At 38.7% G+C, this 20532-nt stretch overlaps 1 pseudogene; it reads right to left on the bottom strand.

The window, feature by feature from the left end:
• Positions 1-7356: 7356 nt before the first annotated feature.
• On the bottom strand, positions 7357-7564 carry LOC136009514 (U2 spliceosomal RNA; annotated as a pseudogene).
• Positions 7565-20532: the final 12968 nt, after the last annotated feature.

Consider the following 20532-nt stretch of genomic DNA (forward strand, 5'->3'; position numbering starts at 1 on the left):
GTCTAACACACGAGCAGATCTAAAGCCAAAATATCAATTTAACTGGATCATTTTTATTCCTCTCTCCCTTCTTTTTCTTCTTCTTTTTAATAATTATTTAGATATATTTACAATGTTACTTGCGATGTAAAGAATACTGGCTGGACTTCATGTTCTGACTTTCTCATGTATAATATATTGGTTTATATTTTTTACAGATGTGAAAATACAAATGGAATTATTTTTAATTTTGAAACTAGTTATGGTCAAATAAGGAAAGAGAGAGTAGACGACAAAAAAAAAAAAAAAAGAAAGGAAGGGAAAGGGAAAGAAAGGGAAAGAAAAAGTAAAATTAGAGTTACATACTGTTACTGGCTATTAATAGCCCTGGGAAGTAATCCTCCAAAACCTTCTGAGCCTTCTCATGTCTGAGAGTATTGTTATTGACATTATTAATATTGGTAGCAAGTGAAATACTCCTTCATCGTTTGATGTCTGATCGTGAAAGCCTTTTGCCATTATGGCTATTGCTCTCATCATGTGCTGCTTCAGCATGAGCAAGTCATGTCTCTGTCATCACTAATGGTCCATTATTAATAAATGTCCTCAATCATTGATAAATTTACTTGAATAATTGTCGTGCTCTACCTCAGATTTGTCTGCAGGCTCTGGGGCTATGATAGTATGCCAATGATTACATAGGCTTGCATCAATATGAAAAACGTTTTTTATAAAACCTGCAGCACACTAGCCTCTTAATCATAGTGTCTACATTTGCAATACTTTGATATTTGCTCTGAAGAGTCATTCAAGTTCTCCAGGACATAGAACTAGCTCAGAGTGGCTCTTGTTGTATTGGTTGATAAATATGCCTTACATAAAACTGCACTGCATTACATTATGCAGCATTTTGAATCTTTCCTACTTTGCTATGTGACTGTCCAGCACCTAATGTGTAACTTTTAGCTGCTATATGCAAGCCACATGATCACACTGGCAGTTTCAGAAGCAAGCCACACATAAAACTGAAGCTGCTTCTGCTTTGAATGCTGGTCCTGCTTTAAAGACATTAATGTGATATAGGGTCATTGCCAGGCCTGACTCTATTTTGAGCCAGACAATTTCTGGGTAGATGAGTATCAGAACCTCATAATCCTGCAGAAACTACTTGTCTGGAAAAGAGAATGACAAGAAGTGTCCTCTCTGCTTGGCAGTTTCTTTTTTATGCTAAGTAGTATGAAATATTTAGATGGAAGACCTCCGTTGCTCCTCTCCAGTTGCATGATCTAGGTTTGAGGCTCTAAGTCTCCAGCTATGTGTTCTTCAGTTCTTTTTTGGTTTGCGGTTTGTTTTTTGTTTTCCCTCTAAATTTCTCGACTTCTGGTTCTTCTCTGGTAAACTCATTAAAACTCATGATGAGGTATTGTATCAGAAAGTATGATGAGATTCAACACATTAGAGACATACCATAAGATGTCCAGGAAAAGACTACCTCAGAAACATATTTTCCCACAATATTTTTACATGCCATCTCAGCCCAGGACCAAGAAAAGTTTTAGTGAAGTCAGTCACAGCAAGCTGCAATTGGCAGCATGATTATATATGCCTTACTACCTCTCTTATCTGCCTATTAAGGTTGCAATGAGAGCCCACGTAGGGGTTGCATTCCAAGAAAGGCACAGTCCATGTGAGAGAACAGCACTTAGAAGGCCAGAAAAGGAAAAAAGTCTGTTCAGATTGTACCTGAAAAAGTTCTAGTCCAGAGGCCTAGAAACAAGAGACTAGGCCCACTTCAAGTGTGTTGTCTAACAAAATAAGGACTAACAGATCACAGTTCTACGATTTCTGGAATAAGTCAATGACTGCATCCCAGAAGGAGTATATTGAATGAGTGACACAGAGAAAAATGATCTAGATGACATCCCAGTATATTATCCATATATATATAATTTGCTGATATAGATGATGTCTTGGTGGTCTTGTAGGGGGCAAGCTGAGGTAGAGATGAGCCCAATGGAGATGCTTAAAACACAAAACTTCAAAAATTATTTTGAAGCAGATGCATTTCAGCCTGTAAGTCATAAATAAATTCAGATCTTTTGAATAAAATGAGAACATCTGTATCTAAAAATACTTGGCAGAGAACTTGTGTCATGTACATAGTTAAGCAGTTATGATGACACTTGTGGGTTTGATACTTTTTTCATATATTTTAAGACTTTTCCTTTTCCCTCCACTGGACTTTCATAGGATTTTACTAACACAAAAGATAACTGCACTCACTAAATGGAACAAGTTTAATTTGACAGGTGATTCACTTGTGCAAAAGTCCAGCAAGAATGCTCGTGAAGCCACAGGGCAAGAACTCTTTATTCTTTGACTTAGTTTTGCTTAAGAGATTTAAATTTCTATATTAATAGGCAAGAAGACCTATTATGGAATTCTTATACAGTTTTTTTTTTTTTAAAGTTTCTTTTAAAATGAGTGTGGCAATGGCTGTTTTTTCATTGGTTAAATCTTGCTTAGGCAAGTAAATTTTATTTTATTGCCTTATAAGAAACAACACTGTGGGATTTCATGTGTCTGCTGGATGCTGAGCCTCACAATAAAGTTTGCAACATGTTGTTACAAAAGTCTACCCTCATTTTTGTCTAATGTCTTTTTAAGTGTTTGTACAAAGCGTTCTGCTAATTCGTTTCAAATTAGGTAATAACTATCTGATCTAGTGCATTTTCTCACTTCTTTCCTTGAGGAAAATTGGAAATTCTGCAGGAAAATATGAAAACTCTTTATCCTAAACAATCTCTCTGTTAAGCCATATGGGACAAAGGAAAATCATTATATGCCCCAGTAGTTTTAACTGCAGTGTTTATCATATGTTACATTTCTGGCCTCCTACAATAAACACAATCTGTAATTAAGTGTATCTATTTATTTTTCTCTGCTAAATCAAAATGCCTCATTTCTACCAAGCCTTCCTGCCATTTCTACCAAGCCTTCCTGCCATTTCTACCAAGCCTTCCTGCCATTTTCATAAAAAAGAGAGAGCAGTAGGAGTGACAGTATTTATATTTATTTCCTTTTTAATATTAGTCCGAAAGCTCTTACCATCAAAGATAACTTCTTTCTTGTTGTTGTTGTTGTTGCTGTTGTTTTTCTTTGATTTATTTTTTACTATGAGTTCACTGCAGACTGCTGGAATAAAAATTATGTTTTGTGGCTTGGGAAATGGACGTTAACTGAGCTGTAAAGCACATATAGTAACTATGCACAAAAATCATATGCATTACATACTGAGAAAATGCAAACTAAGCATTTTATTTTTCAGCAACTACTGAAATTTTTCACTTTCATAATTATTCTAATTAACATTTCACAAGTCATTAAAAAATGGAGAAATTGTTAAGAAAAACATACATCCAAAATTTTACTTTTATATACAAGATTAAGAGGAACCTTTGATAAGTTTTTTTTCAAAGCAGCCCTGCGGAGAAGGACTTGGGGGTGCTGGTCAATGAGAAAATTAATGTGAGCCAGCAGCATGTGTTCGCAGCTCAGAAAGCCAACTGTATCCTGGGATGCATCAAAAGAAACATGACCATCAGGTCAAAGGAGGTGATCCTGCCCCTCTACTCTGCTCTTGTGAGACCTCACCTGGAGTATTGTGTGCAGTTCTGGTGTCCTCAACATAAAAAGGACATGAAAGTATTGGGACAAGTCCAGAGGAGGGCCACGAGGATGATCAGGGGACTGGAGCACCTCCCGTATGAAGATAGGCTGAGAAAGTTGGGGCTGTTCATGCTGGAGAAGAGAAGACTATGTGGAAACCTCATGGCAGCCTTCCAGTACCTGAAGGGGGCCTATAAGGATGCTTGGGTGGGACTCTTCATTAGGAACTGTAGGGATAGGCATCCTGGGTTTAGCAGTAGCAGTCATTTTTTCTCCTTCTTAGTAGCTGGTGCAGCGCTGTGTTATTGACTTTCGACCTGGGAACAGCGCTGATAACACTGATGGTTTTAGTTGCTGCTCAAATGTTTTGTCTAGCCAAGGACTTTGTGAGTCTCATGCTCTGCCAGGGAGGAGGCGAAGCCGGGAGGAAGCAGAGACAGGACTCCTGATCCAAACTAGCCAAAGAGGTATTCCATACCACAGCACATCATGCCCGGGGAGCACGTCATGCCCAAGATGTAATTGGGAGTGACCTGGAAGGGCACTCTGCTTGGTCGGGCTCGTTTTGGCAGGTGGTATTGTATTCTCTTCCCTTGTTATTTCTCTTATCATTATTATTATTGGTGGTAGCAGTAGTGCTTTGTGTTATACCTTAGTTACTGGACTGTTTTTTTTCTCAACCCATGGGAGTTACATTCTTTCAATTCTCCTGCCCATCCCTCCGGGAACAGGGTGGGGGGGAGGTGGGGGGGAGGGTTACAGCTTGGGAAGTAAAGAAAAGTGGGGGAGTGAGAGAATGACTGTGTGATTTACGGCTGTGCTGAAACCATGACAGTAGGACAAGGGATAACAGGTTCAGACTTAAACAGGGGAAGCTTAGGTTGACTATAAGGAAGAAGTTCTTTACTGTGAGGGTGGTGAGGCACTGGAATGGGTTCTCCAGGGAAGCTGTGAATGCTCCATCCCTGGTGGTGTTCAAGGCCAGGTTGGGCAGAGCCTTGGGTGACATGGTTTAGTGTGAGTTGTCCCTGCTCATGGCAGGGGGGTTGGAACTAGATTATCTTAAGATCCTTTCCAACCCTAACTATTCTATGATTCTATGATTCTATGAAGTATAAATTGACTCCAATTCTCCTTTTTAGCTTATCGCTAGACTAGCAACAGTACTGCTACACAGTACTCTACTGCTTCAATGAAGGATCATTTACTTCTGTACAAGTACTGACAGTGGGAAACATGTTTGGAAGAATTTTGGTAAACCTTTAAATATAAAGGGTTTGATTTTTATTAATATAAAACTAAAAATGTGGAGTCTTCCTTTATTTTTTTCATGCATAACTGCCTTTGGAAATGATATGCAGTTCATTGCTCTATTGGGTATATGTGTCGAGATTGTGGTAGCAGGGGGCTGTAAAGGATGGCCTCTGCAACAGAAACCAAGGCCAGAGATGAAGAATTAGAAGGTCGTGCTCCAGGCACTGGAGCAAATATTCCCTTGCAAACCCTGAACCTGTGGCTTGTGGGAGATCTATGCTGGAGGAATCTCTTCTTGAAGGACTGTACCTCATGGAGAGGACCCATCATAGATCAGTTTGTGAAGGACTGTACAGCATGGGTGGGACCCCATGCTGGAAAAGGAGAACAATGTGAGGAGGAAGGAGCCTCAGAGGAGCTGCTATGGACTCATCACATCCCCTATTCCCCATCCCTCTGCACCACTCTGGTAGTGGAGGAAATAGAGGAGTTGAGAATGGAGAAGTGAAGTTGAACCTGGGAAGAAGGGGAATGGGAGGGAGGTGAGTTTAGGGTTCTTTTTATTTGGTTGTTCCTCACCATCCTACTCTATTTTTAATTGGAAATACATTAAATTAATCTCCCCCAAGCCAAGTCTGTTTTGCCAGTGATGGTAATTGGTAAGTAATATACCTGTTTTCATCTTGACCTGTAAGGTTTTCTATCTTATTTTCTCCCACTCTCCTGATGAGGAGCAGGAGTGAGAAGGTGGCTGAGTACACACCTGGAAACCAGCCAAGGTCCACCCACCATAAATGGTTGTCTCAATTTTCACTTTCACGTTTACAAAATTATTTAATTACTTTAACTTCATATGACTGTCTAAGCTTATTTAATTCTGTAGTGAAAATAGAGTGGAACAACCATGTTTGATACTGTCTTGGTATGAACAAATTCAAAATTTGTCATTATATTTTCATTTCCAGACTAATTCCATATCCATTTGCTCTGGTTGCTATCAGACCTAAGGAGTGTACTATGCTCTTCTACTTCCATATAGCTATTTCTTATCTACAATTTACAGTACTCTCTGTGTCATTAAAATTCTTCTTTGTAGCATTACATGCTAAACTTCATCATTGGCAAGAAAATTTTGAAAACAAAACAAAAAAAATTAAATCTCTTAAAGCAGACTTACTGTTCAAGGAAAGCTAACAGTTAGGGGTCTGACCTGGCCTAGCCATCTTTCACCACAGTAGAAATCTTTTCTGAACCTGTCTTCTAGGCACGTAAGTGGCTGTCAAACCTGCGGAGCTAGAGTTGAAGCACACCATGTCACCTCTGTAATTTGCATGAGCCAGCTCCAGCTAGCAGGATTTCACCTATTTAGCAAGCTGGCCTAATCTTTCTTTCTCAACAAACAGTTTACCATCAAGGCTATGTGGACCCACACCAAGTATTTGTATATGGAATATCGTCACATATTTGTCTGGGAGCAGAGACCAGAGATGTATCCCTCTGATTCTTGTATTTGATTGTTGAATTGAATAATCTTCTGGAATAAAAAGCACTGTAATCACACATGCTTTTGTGCCAGATACGAGTTCCCTGTCTTCACTTTAATGCTGTAATCCAGGTATGCTGCTGACGTATCTCCATTTAAGAATGGACTGATCTGCTGAAGTGAATGACTAGCCCTGTTTGCACAAATGCCACAAGCTGTAACTGTAACTGAGGTAGTGGGAGGTGATGTGTCCTTGAAGATGTCTTAATATTGTTGATTGTAATTTGAGATGAACCAGTTTTAACTTCTTGTTCTTATCTCTTCTAGAGTGCAGAAAGCAGGGTCCTTCATCTCCACACGTTTGGAAGGACTATATATGTCTTCATCTAGTATGCACTTTCTGGGCCTTAGAGTCCAGTGCTAAGGAATATATGCAATATTTTATTTCTCTTGTGCTTCTGGTGAAGCAGAGGCTTTTATTGTTGAACAGAGCAGGCAAGGCAGCTTTGACATTCTCTTTCATGAGTTGGAAAGCCCTATATATGTGCCCTATATAAGCAACTTATTTCTGCCTATACAGATTCGCCCTATTATAGGGGTCTAGTTTACCCTCAAGGTTGGAGGAAAGGATTGCCTTTCAGGAGGAGTACAGACATAACGTAAGGAGGAATTTGAGGGTGCACAGAGAGGGATCAGAAGTGTAGCTTTCTTTGAATGTGACCTGTAATATCACTTCATTGAAAATATTATTCACTTGAAATGTTATTTTCACAAAGGTGTGCATCTATGGAGCATCCAGTGAATATGAGTAGATGAGCTATTCAGTGCTTGAAAGGAAGAAGCACCTTACGAACTATTATAGCTACTTTAGGAAATATCAACACACATTTAATTGCAAATCCCACTTTTACTATCTGTGAAGTCTTCCTGTGTGGAAATAATACGAAAAATCAGGCTAAGGAAGTTTGTGACAGGAATATATTAATTTAAGTTGCAGTATAATATTTCTTTAATTCTTGATTACCCTATCAAAAAGTCTAATGAATTTTTTGCATTTGACGGTGTACAGTGCTGTCCTGGGTTCAGCTGTAACAGTTATGTTTCTCCTTCTTAGTAGCTGGTGCAGCGCTGTGTTTTCAGATACTACACTTGATCTTAGCCAAAAGGCTGAGAAGTGATCCCTGAGCAGTGATCTGGCTTTCCAGGTAACTCCCCCCATTTTAAATACAGGACATGACATGCTCTGGTATCAGTAGGCAGGTGGTGAGTATTGTGCATCACTTATGTTTATTGTTGTTTTTTTTTTCCTTTCCCCTTTTAGTTTTATGTTTTCTTCCCTTGCTATTTCCCTTATCATTATTATTATTGGTGGTAGCAGTAGTAGTTATGTATAACTGTCGTGGTTTATACCGATCCACACAGGTCATCCACTCACACCCCACCCACCCCCCCACCCCCCCCGACCCTCCCTGCTCCCGAAGGGATGGGGAGGAGAATCAAGAGAATGTAACTCCCATGGGTTGAGATAAGAACAGCCCAGTAACTAAGGTATAACACAAATCACTGCTGCTACCACCAATGATAATATTGATAAGAGAAAATAACAAGAGAATACGATACCACCACCGAACAAGTTCGACCCCCCCAAAGAGAGAGTGTGCCCTTCTGGGTAACTCCCAGTTACCTCCTTGGGCATGACGTGCTGTGGTATGGAATACCTCTTTGGCTAGCTTGGGTCAGGTGTCCTGTCTCTGCTTCCTCCCGGCCTCCCCTCATCCCCAGCAGAGCATGAGACTCACAGAGTCCTTGGCCAGAATAAACATTACTTGGCAACAATTAAAAACAATTGGTGTTATCAGCTCTCTGCCCAGGCTGGAAGTCAAAACACAAAGCTTGTACCAGTTACTAAGAAGGAGAAAAACGGTTCCTGGTAAACCCAGGACAATAACACAAAACTTAGTTACTGGACTGTTCTTATCTCAACTTGGGATTTACATTCTTTCGCTTCTCCTCCCCATGCTTCCTGGAGAGGTGGGAGGAAGAAGGTAAGGGGAGCAAGTGAGCAGCTGCATGGTTCTGAGTTATCAGCTGGGCTTAAACCGTGACAAATGCCTTCTCCTGCGATAATATGCCTCTCCTTATTGTAAAACACAGGAGTCTAGATTCATCAATAAATAAGAACCTCACTCTCCATGTCCTAACCCCTAATTCCCACACACTAATGCACAAGCTGCAATACATTTTTATGTGCTTAGTTATGTTGCTGAGGGAGACTTTTGAGAGGTTGAGAATGGTTTCTTTAGAAACTTAGTCACGAGTGAGCATAGGAAGGATAAAGTCCCTTACCTTTCTAATACATACTTTTAGTCTCATAGTCCTACCTTAAACTCCATGAAATTTAATATCATATTAAAAAGTACATTTTTTTATTTTAAATGTAACATAAAGTAAATAAATACAGAATATTATTACAAATAACTGTTGAATAAATGTTATTAAATTCTAAAGGAAAATAGCTAAATGAGTAACACTGAGCAGGAGTATATTCCTGACCCCACATTATTTTGACTTTTATCAATGACCTAGAAGAAATAATGTTACAGTCAATATTTTAAAGATGACAGATTGTATAACTGGCTAAATAATGAAGAGTATAGATCATAGCCACAAGAACATATGGATCACTTGATAAACTAGGACATGAAAAATATTATTTCCAGAACAAATAAGTTGCACTTGAAGAAAAACTATATTAAGGCGACTATATTAGGATGCAGACTTCAAAAGACTAAGTAGATAATCAGCTAAATCAGTTTCTGATAGTTTCCAATGGCATAACTATAATAGGTAATTAGTGAATATGAGACAGGAGTGAAGAAGTACCTCTTACAGAGTTCCATATCTTGAGAAGAATGTTAAAACACTGTAGAGAAAAAACCTTAATGATTTTAAAATAACCAAGGGAACTTCAACAATACTACAGCTTAAAGTATTTAGGTATTTTCATGGCTTTACTTACAACTTAGGAGTATTTGAAAAGACTTTCTAGGGGTTTTCTTCCTAGCAAATTAGAAAGTTGTGCCAGTATTCACTGGCAGTTTGCTTGACGTGTTGACTTCAACTACTTATTGAATTATACTGAATTATATTGTTCAGTGTAGTAGGATCTCTCTCCATAGTGTGCTTCTTGGAGATGATGCTCTGACAGTTGATTAACAGTGCCATGTTTTTGAAGAGAAACTTGAGAATGGTTCTCCATATGTACATGCCTGAATCCACTGCTAGTCATCTCACATTATAACACTATACTGTTCCTAGCATTGTAGGAACTGGGTTTGCACGTATGGAACTTCCTTTCCACACTGGAGATGGAGAGGAGGGAAATTGCAGCTTGGGTGAGGATCATGGTTGTCTTCTTTTGCGATGATGATGATGATGATGGCTTGCTCAGGAAAACCAGCAACCCAAGTTCTACAGGTAGCACAGAGCTTGCAGTGAGCAGCTGTTTTGCAGATGCCAACCCTGAAGAAGAGGGCAGTTGCCAATTGATCTGAAGAGGATATGGACACAAACATGAGTAACTGAGGCATGACGAAAACTTAAAATTCTTATTTGTGACCAGAAAGTATTAGCAATTTGTGAGATAATGAAAAAAATAGTTTATCTCAACTGGGTTAAAAAACTAGTTCATCCTAACAAAACTGAAATAAATTAACATTATTTTAAAGTGTGTTATAATTAAAAATTAACTTGCTAATAGAAGAAATTGTCAATGTATTGTTAATATCATTTTGCATTTAAAAAATTCAATGTAGTTTTCATTAAATAAATGTGTCATTTTGAAATGTTTGGAACAATTTTCACTCTCTTACCTATTGACTGAAGTACTTCTTAAGCAAATGTTAAGCAACCATATTTGCAGCACTGTAGGTTTTGGCCATTTATACCATTGAAATTAGTTGCTTCAAACATTTATACTCATTATTTAATTTTAAAATGTTACTGGAAGCACTTTAATTATATCAGAAATATATGCTGTCATTATTATTAGTAGTTCATATCCATATAGTATTATCTTTCTTTATATTTCTGGTGCTTTTACTTCATCTTACAACTACAAATGCCCAAATATTTTCTTTTATAATGGATATTTTTGTGAGTGATGATGAAGACATATATCAGTAATTTGAGTGACATATATGTTATTTCTTTAAAAAAAAAAATACCCTATTCTTGTGTTCAAAGGCTGAGCTGCATCTCTCAAAAGTTTTAACTTCAATGTATGCATGACTGGCTTTAATGTCATGGCTGGTTATGACGCTAGTAGAGAAGTACATTGGTGCATAATTCAGGCAACATTCAGGAGTTCCTCAGACTATCCAAAATATGGGTTTTGTCTTCTAAAATTCTTTGGATTCTTATGTGCATCTTAATGAACTAATGCAATTTTGAAATATAGTGTTTTGGAAAAGTCAGTACAAGTTAGGTGTAATGTCAAGTAAGACATTTTTGTCCTCTTTCAAATTTGTTCATCTAAAGAGCTGGAAGGTTTCTTTGATAAAGTAATGATTTCTGCACTAATACCAGACTCATTAAAAATGAAATATGGTAGCTCTTAATGCTGATTTATTGTTTTTCTTTTACACTGGCTAAAGTCCCCTTGGCTGTTAAACACTGGCTAAGGAGGCATATTTTCTGCTTGCAGTTCAACTACTCAAACTTCAAACCCAGTTGCTAAATTTCATAACAGATTCCAAATCTATAATAAATGTTACATTTTCCACTAATTATGATTTCTAATAAATACTTTTTAAGTTTTACTTTTAATATGTCATTTATTGACTTAGCCTCTCATTAGGTTTTCTCTAGTAATGGAAATTGGCTCTAAAATGTTGTATTTTGACAGCAGTGTCCTTTGCCAAATATGGTTATAACTGAGAATTAAGGCAAAACTCAGCATTACTTAGATGATGACTCAATATGAGTGAAATGCAAAAGGAACAGAAGGTCAATGCCTCTTCACTTTGATAAGTGCTTTGATGAAAAGAAAAAGAGAAAAAATATGCGTGGTTGCATTTTGTGCTATTCAAAGCAAATGAATTGAACATGGTGAAAATGAAACTTTTCTTCCCAAGGAACAAAGGATATCTGTGCATCTGCAGTTAAGATTAAAGGTAATACAAGGACAATAGTGCTTTCACTGGTAGTGATCTTTGCCCATTATAACTTGGCCTGTAATGCTTCATTCATCAGGAATGCATTATGGGAGACAGTTTAAAAATATCCAAGTGATTGATACTCTTTTTCTGGTTGTGTTTAGAATAAATGGCTTACTGTAATACTGAAATTACAGAATTTGCTTCAGAAGTTCTGGGAAAATGAACTTCATAAGCCCTTAAAAACATTTGTCTAATATTTCTAATGTCTCTTTTCCCATATTTTGTGTTAAACGACTATGCAGCTTTCAGATATTATTGGCTATATTTTTCTATTGTGTTCGAGGTATAAGAGTGAAAAATGCACATTTTCATCACTGCTGGTCTGTTTTCCAGACCTCCAGGATTTTACATGTATCACAGTTCTCATTTCTAAAATAGGAAGTCTATAGTTTTTATCTGCTGAATACAAGAATTAGCAAACTAAGACTCATGAATTATACACCCTGATAAGAATCTGCTTTACAAGTGACTTGTGATTAATTGCTGGGTAAATAATCATGCACACAACTTTCTTCTGGAAAATGGAATATTAGAAATTCTGTTCAGAAAAAATAAGACAGAAGAGTTCAAGTTTTCCACAAGCATTTTGTTGCTTTAATCATGCTGATTTTCTGTCACTGCAACCTAGGGAATATGATAGATAGAACAACAAAAGCCATGTAAACTAAATATTTTAAAGCAAAGTTGGAAATTTCATGTCCTTTTCAAGCAATATACAGGTGCCTCAACTGTAAGATTTGGCAAATGGCATAGCTGCTGTGCACTTTATTAGTACAGTCCTCCCCTACCAGTTAAGTAATTTAAGAGACAGAATAAAAATATGCATTACCTTGAACTTCTTATTTCAACATCATGACCTAAAGGACCAGCTGTGTTGATATTAATCATCAACCTTACAATATTTAAATTTTTCTGCTGTTGCTCATTTCAAAAGAACCATTTTGCATTAAAGTTCTCATGTAACACAAAAGTAATCTCAAGTATTTGGTCCCCTACAAGTAAGAAAAGGCAAAAAAACCCCTTTGGACATAGCTATGGGTTCACCCATTCAGTCTGTCTGGATAGATACATTATGGTAACCTTTTGGTTGAATGCATGACAAAGTATTCAGCACTGTGAAAATGTCTGAATTACCTGAACAGAAATCAATTTTATAACTTTTATATATTTTAATATAGAATAACTGAATCATCTGAGTAGCAGTATTAAGCAATGAAACAATTTATTTTCTACCATTTATCATATCATTATTTTCTAAGTTTGTGTTTAAACACTTAAAGAAAAGTTTCTTTAATTTCTTATAAATGCTGCAGAAAGTTAAAATCAGCAGTTTGGTTGTTTTGTTTTGTTTTGTTTTGTTTTGTTTTGTTTTGTTTTGTTTTGTTTTGTTTTTCCCCAGGATACAAGAAGTTAACAATTTCTTAGACTGACGTTCAAAACAATCTCTTTTCTTATTATTTCAGAAAGAAGTAGTTTAGGGCACAATGAAACAAGTGTCCTCAACATAAAAAGGTTATGGAACTGCTGGAACAAGTGCAGAGGAGGATCACGAGTATGATCACAGGGCTGGAGTACCTCCCGTATGAAGACAGGCTGAGGAAGCTGGGGCTGTTCAGCCTGGAGAAGAGAAGGCTGCGTGGAGACCTCATAGAATCCTTCCAGTATCTGAGGGGGGCTGTGAGGGACTTCATTAGGAACTGTAGGGATAGCACAAGGGGTAATGGGTTAAAACTTAAACAGGGGAAGTTTAGATTGGATATAAGGAGGAAGTTCTTTAGTGTGAGGGTGATGAAGCCCAGGAATGGGTTGCCCAGGGAGGCTGTGAATGCTCCATCCCTGGCAGTGTTCAAGGCCAGGTTGGACAGAGCCTTGTGTAGCACAGTTTAGTGTGAGGTGTCTGTGCCCATGGCAGGGGTGTTGGAACTAGATGATCTTCAGGTCTTTTCCAACCCTAACTATTCTGTGATTCTATGATTCCAAGTTATAATTAATATACACATACATTTAAAGTGCACTCATAAAGAAATATTATCAGCTTATCCCATAACTTACTTTGGTCATATGCATGTGTATTTGCTCCTTAAAGCTATGAAAAGTTGCATTAAAGCTATTAAATGTCACTTAAGCACAGTCTTTTGTTTGTCTCTACTGTAGCATGTCAATCATAAGCCATAACTCCCAAGTTGCATGTCTGCCTAAGAGCAGAACACATACTTATCTGATAATGACACTTACAGTACTGTGAAGAACTGAATTCTAAATAGAACCTTACTGTAAAATTCAAGAGAGAGAAAGGATCTGCCCCTCTTTTGTTCCTCTTTTCTGTCCCCATTTAGCCAGAGTCTTGGGAAGGGTTTTTCCAGCCCATTCTCTGATGATGATGAAGAGCTTAAAGGCTAACCCTCATTACAATCTGAAGGCTTATCAAAGAGTGGATATTATTTAAGTGTTACTTTTACCATGTTCTTCAAAAAGAAAAATAAGAAGATCTTTATTTCTAAGAGCTTTTGGCTTTGGGGGTATGGTTTTCCTTTTCCTTCCTAGTAGGCAGAACTGAATGTTGGCCAGATGGTATCTAATTTTCTTTACACTCTGTGAAGTTATCATTTGCATAAGAAATAATTGATCATTGTATATCTTTGATTTCTGCTTGAGTGCTGTGAAGAAAGAAAATCCACCATTTACTAGCACCCTGTTTCTTGAACAAGAGCATGTACTTTTCTTCCTCTTGCATGCTTATGCTATACAAGCCAGGATTTATTTTAATTTTTTTAATTTATTCATTTATTTAAGAAAGGTCTATTTGGTATATAACAAGAGTCCTGAGAACAGGACATTTCTAAGCAGTCAACAGAGCATTTTTTCTTACATTTCCTTCAAGATGTGCTGGAAGTGCTACAGTTCTCAGTTGATGTGAACAGCAAGGTGTCCCTGCCTATGGCAGGGGGGGTGGAACTAGATGATCTTGAGGTCCTTTCCAACCCTAACTATTCTATGATTCTATGATTCTATAAAGGTGATCCAGTAAACATGTTGACAAAGATAGATATTTACTCAGCAAGTAGATCCCAAGGCTTCCATGATGAGCTCAGAACTCTGACAAACTCGACAGGAGTCTGAGGTGTCCTGGATGAGCTCAGTGAGAGACTAGGACATCCCTGATAAGCTAACTGGGAGCTTATTTTTTAGGGGTGGTGTAGCTGCTGTGCTTGGAGCTGGAGTAGCTGTGCTGACTGTTGCTTTGCCCTCAGATCCAGGGACATTATTTTCCTTTTGAAGGTGTTGGATAGTGTTGAACCAGGCCCTGTAAGCATAAGCCAAGCCCCAGCACGTTGCTGTGATTTGTCCATCTCTGGTATGGCCAGACTGACCACACACCTCATTTAAATGTTTTACTAATTCTTCCGGATTTTGCACTTGTTCGGTGGTGAAATTCCAAAGTACTGGAGGAGCCCACTGACCTAGATACTTGCCCATACTATCCCACACACCCTGCCACTCATGGCTGTCCAGCCCCAGGGAAAATCTCTTGGTCCTCCTATATCGTTGTTTAACCCCAGACAAGGCCCAAACCTGACTCTGTTTAACTCTTGAAATCAGACGAGATGGTTGTGGGCAAAACACACTCTATATGCGTGCCAACATGGAAATCCCCATCACATCCAGCAAACAGGTCTCAACAATATTAAAAGGCCATTCGAGAACTTCAAAACTCTCAAATGACGCTGTAGCTGGTCTGAGAGGGGGGCTAGGAGGGTAAAAGAGTGTTTCCTTCACAGGTTGGCCACCTGAGAAGGAGAAAAAAGATGTGAAATTGCTAAGCACCTTTATTATATACCTCCCAAAGTATAAAGGTGGTGACCACACTGGGAACATAAGACCGATCAGTTTCATGATCAATGATTCTATTGTATTACAAGTCATTATAATAAAGTACAATGAGACAAAAACCTTAGCCCAAGCCCCACACTTGAAAAACACTACCACAGCAAATACCGGCTGTATGTAAATTACAGAGTTCTCAACCCGTGAGACCAAGAGGAACATCTTTGAGAGCCAATAAATCAGCATTGTGATGAGTGACTACTAATCCGGTCAGATCTGTAGTTATCTCAACCCTTCGTGCCCCACGTTGGGTGCCAAAAAGAACTGTTGTGGCTTAAACCAATCCACACAGGTCGTCCACTCACCCCCCCACCCCCCGACCCTCCCCACTCCCGGAGGGATGGGGAGGAGAATCAGGAGAATGTAACTCCCACGGGTTGAGATAAGAACAGCCCAGTAACTAAAGTATAACACAAATCACTGCTGCTACCACCAATGATAATATTGATAAGAGAAAATAACAAGAGAATACGATACCACCACCGAACAAGTTTGACCCCCCCGAAGAGAGAGTGTGCCCTTCCGGGTAACTCCCAGTTACCTCCCTGGGCATGACGTGCTGTGGTATGGAATACCTCTTTGGCTAGTTTGGGTCAGGTGTCCTGTCTCTGCTTCCTCCCGGCCTCCCCTCATCCCCAGCAGAGCATGAGACTCACAGAGTCCTTGGCCAGAATAAACATTACTTAACAACAATTAAAAACAATCGGTGTTATCAGCTCTCTGCCCAGGCTGGAAATCAAATCACAGAGCTTGCACCAGTTACTAAGAAGGAGAAAAACGGCTCCTGGTAAACCCAGGACAGTGCTTAATAAGGTACAGCTGGCAGAACCAAGAAACTGTGATGACAAACAAAATCAGGAACTGATGTCCTACATTCACTTATATATCTACACCAAAAACATAAAATGTAATGTGCTATCTGCTCAAGATGAGTTTCTCTGCAAAATGTCAGCATGAGATCTCCTGGAGAGATTGGACCCTCGCTAGAAGTGCCTGGCTGACTCCAAACTCTGTGATGTGGAACATCTACAAAAATAGACTTTTCCACCCCACTTCTGGGGGTGGTTTGATGAGTGCTGTACTGGTGACACCTCACATTTAGCTTTGCATGTAGATAAAAATATCATAAACATATACTTCTTTTACTAATGGTAATTCTGTTGTAACTTGTTTTACATATATATATAAAATATATATAAAGTGTATGTTTCTTTACTAATGGTCATTTTGCAGTAACCTATTTTATATGTACATAATTAAATTTTGTTTCAAAAAAAACCCCAACTACTTGTACATATTTGTGAATTCTTGCAGAAATAATAGGTAACTTCAATACATAGGTGAATACATCACATATATTAACTTATGATTAAGCAATAAAGATCTGAACTCCTACTTTTTATTTGGTTTGCCCTTCTATGTTTCTTTCAATAATGTAATGTTAACCTAGTCACATGGTGAATAACAGCAACAAAGAAATAGAACAGAAACAGAGAAGGATAGCTTCAAACATTTTAGTGGTAACTTTTGTGAGAAATACACCCCATTGTGTAAGATAAATGATATTGCCATGAGAATAATTGCTTAAAGGCTGGAAAAGCTACTGTTTCTTGGTAAACCATAGAAATAAGACAGTGTGGAGAGATTACATTTAGTTTCTTATCATGCTTTTTATTGTATAGATTGACAATCCCCATCTTCAAGTTAGTAGTCATTTCTTCATATACCAACAGAAAATTTTCTGACCACCTCTACTGATGCTTAGATCACAGCTTGTGACAATCTACTTATGTTTAGAAGAAGAAAAGAAAAAGGGAAGAAAGACATTTTAGAAGCACAGCAAGAATAAGTAATACAAGTACTTAAAATAATTCCTGATTTCTTTCTGACACAGTAATTTCTGGGAGCAAGTTTAAAAAGGTCTTTCTGTTTTATTGTGATGCCCTCTATTGAAAACCTTGTTGTATGAAAATGCAATTTGAAGTAGAGTTGAAAGCAAGAGGAGAAGAAGACTAAATGAACTTGTCGCACTGGTGATAAGTAATTCCATTCATGATTGTTTTCCAATATAGACCTATTAGTAAACTAACAAATGAATAAAAAAATAGGATCTGAAAATTTCAATATCAGGTAGAATTTCTTCCATGAAAGCTTAATTGTTCTATCTTTCCTGTTTATCACTAAGACATGGAGATTCTACTTTTCCTAACAGTAAGATAAGCACTTCTGCTATTCATTGACTCTCGTCTTCCATTGGAGATGATGAGCTATTCATTATATGCTTGCAAGATATATAAATCAAAGACAGAGGTAATACCAAATGAAATAGACAGTGCTCATGAAAGAGAAGAAAACATATCACTCAAACATACACCTGGTTTAGGATGGTCATAAAAATTATGATGCTGCTGAATAACAGTTTTAGGTATTTTTACCATCATAATAAATGTCCTCAGATACATACACTGCCTCCAAATTTTTATTACGTATCAAAAGAACCTCAACCTGACCTCCCTTTCTAATTTTATATATGCAAGTGTTTTTATATATGCAAAACTAGCATAGTGTAACCTAAACTATATGATTATCGCCCTTAGTCCTATCTTCTATGTAATTTCAAAGAAAAATCAAATGTTCTGAAATGCAGATTTGTTAGAGATCTGTGTCCTTTTCTCTTAATTGAGATGCTCTCTTAAAAAATAAAATAAAAAACCCCAACAAGCCCACTGAATTTGGGAGAAGGTGTCCTGGGTTCAGGAGTAACAGTCATTTTTCTTCTTCTTAGTAGGTGGCGCACTGCTGTGGTTTTGACTCTCGGCCTGGAAACAGCACTGATAACATTGATGCTTTTAGTTGTTGCTAAGTAATGTTTAGTCTGACCAAGGACTTTTTGAGTCTCATGCTCTGCCAGGGAGGAGGGGAAGCCAGAGGAAGCAGAGACAGGACACCTGACCCAAACAAGCCAAAGAGGTATTCCATACCACAGCATGTCATGCCCAGGATGTAGAACTGGGGGCAGTTATCCGGAAGGGCTAAATCGCTGCTCGGTCAGGTTGGGTATCGGTCGGCGGGTGGTGAGCTGCTGTATTCTCTTCCGTTGTTCTTTCCTTTATCTTTATTATTATTGGTGGTAGCAGTAGTGATCTGTGTTATACCTTAGTTGCTGGACTGTTCTTATCTCAACCTATGGGAGTTACATTCCTTTGATTCTCTTCCCTATCCCTCTGGGAGCAGGAGGGGTGAGGAAGGGGGAGAGTGAGCAAGGGGGCTGCATAGCAGTTGCAGAAGCAAAAATGCTGGCATCAAAGCACACTGTTCTCTGCAGACTGTCAGGTGAACTTTCTTCCTTCGCTGTTATCAACTTTTGTTCTCCTATAATAGTAAAAGAAATTATATTCACAGACAAGACACAATTGGCACTTTCTTGCTGTAATCAACTAACTGGGTGTTCTCTTCACTGCTTTTTCTATCATCTTTAATCAATGAAATCTTGAAGCAAAAAAAAAAAAGACAAATAAGAGAGACTCTCTCTGGAAGTCATCAGTCACAAATTGGACACAGATATCATTGTTCATAACAATAAGTAACAGTAATGTTCATATCCATTAGACTAGTCCTATGAAGTGTGAGCACTGTTGTTCTCACTCTGAATATGCAAAAGGAAATCGTCTCTTGAAGAAAAGAAATTGTCTACATCATTTATTTCTACTAAAACCTACCATATTAACAGATATCTCTAGAAGATCTTAATTATGTCAATAAAAATTTCGAACACTACTGACACAAGACCTGAAAAGTAAACAGAAATTCATTGTGTGCTTGATGTCTGCAGCTCACAGCTTTTTGTAGCACCCTCTCTGTTGGTGAGTCTGTTCCATCTCTGTTTCACACTGGGTTCATATGTTTGAAAACAGGTCTTGATGTTCCTCGTTGGGCACTACCGAGTGAACATCCCTGTCATGTCAGTGGGATTCAGGGAGTAAAGTCACAAATAATCTGCTAATGTTAGGAATATCCTAATCGTATGTCAATTGAAACAGCACCATGAATGCTAATTGTAATTTATCTATTGACTACAAGTTGCGCAGGTGGGTACAAGAGCAACCTGTTGATCTCTGTGGAACAGTATTGTTAAAAAATTGACTGACATGACAAACTTTAGAATCATAGAATAGTTAGGGTTGGAAAGGACCTCAAGATCACCTAGTTCCAACCCCCCTGCCATAGGCAGGGACACCTCACACTAAACCATGCCACCCATGGCTTCATCCAACCTGGCCTTGAACACTGCCAAGGATGGAGCACTCACAACCTCCCTGGGCAACCGATACCAGTGTCTCACAACCCCAACAGGAAAGAATTTCCTCCTTATATCTAATCTAAACTTCCCCTGTTTAAGTTTTAACCCATTACCCCTTGTCCTGTCACTACAGTCCCTGACAAAGAGCCCCTCCCCAGCACCCTTATAGGCCCCCTTCAGGTACTGGAAGGCTGCTATGAGGTCTCCACGTAGCTGTCTCTTCTCCGAGCTGAGCAGCTCCAACTTCCTCAACCTATCTTCATACAGGAGGTGCTCCAGTCCCCTGAGCATCCTCGTGGCCCTCCTCTGGACTTGTTCCAACAGTTCCATGTCCTTTTTATGTTGAGGACACCAGAACTGAGCACAATACTCCAGGTGAGGTCTCAGGAGAGCAGAGTAGAGTGGCAGGATCACCTCTTTCGACCTGCTGGTCACACTCCTTTTGATGCAGCCCAGGATACGGTTGGCTTTCTGGGCTGCGAGCACACACTGCCGGCTCATGTTCATTTTCTCATCGACTAGCAGGGCCGCTCTGAATCTCTTCTTTGCCCAGTCTGTAGCTGTGCCTGGGATTGCTCCGACCCAGGTGTAGGACCTTGCACTTGTCATGGTTGAACTTCATAAGGCTGGCATCAGCCTATCTTACAAGCGTGTCAAGGTCACTCTGGATGGCATCCCTTCCCTCCAGCATATCAACCGGACCACACAGCTTGGTGTCATTGGCAAACTTGCTGAGGGCACAC

The sequence above is a fragment of the Lathamus discolor genome, chromosome 2, assembly GCF_037157495.1.
Source record: "Lathamus discolor isolate bLatDis1 chromosome 2, bLatDis1.hap1, whole genome shotgun sequence".
Lineage (NCBI taxonomy): Eukaryota > Metazoa > Chordata > Aves > Psittaciformes > Psittacidae > Lathamus > Lathamus discolor.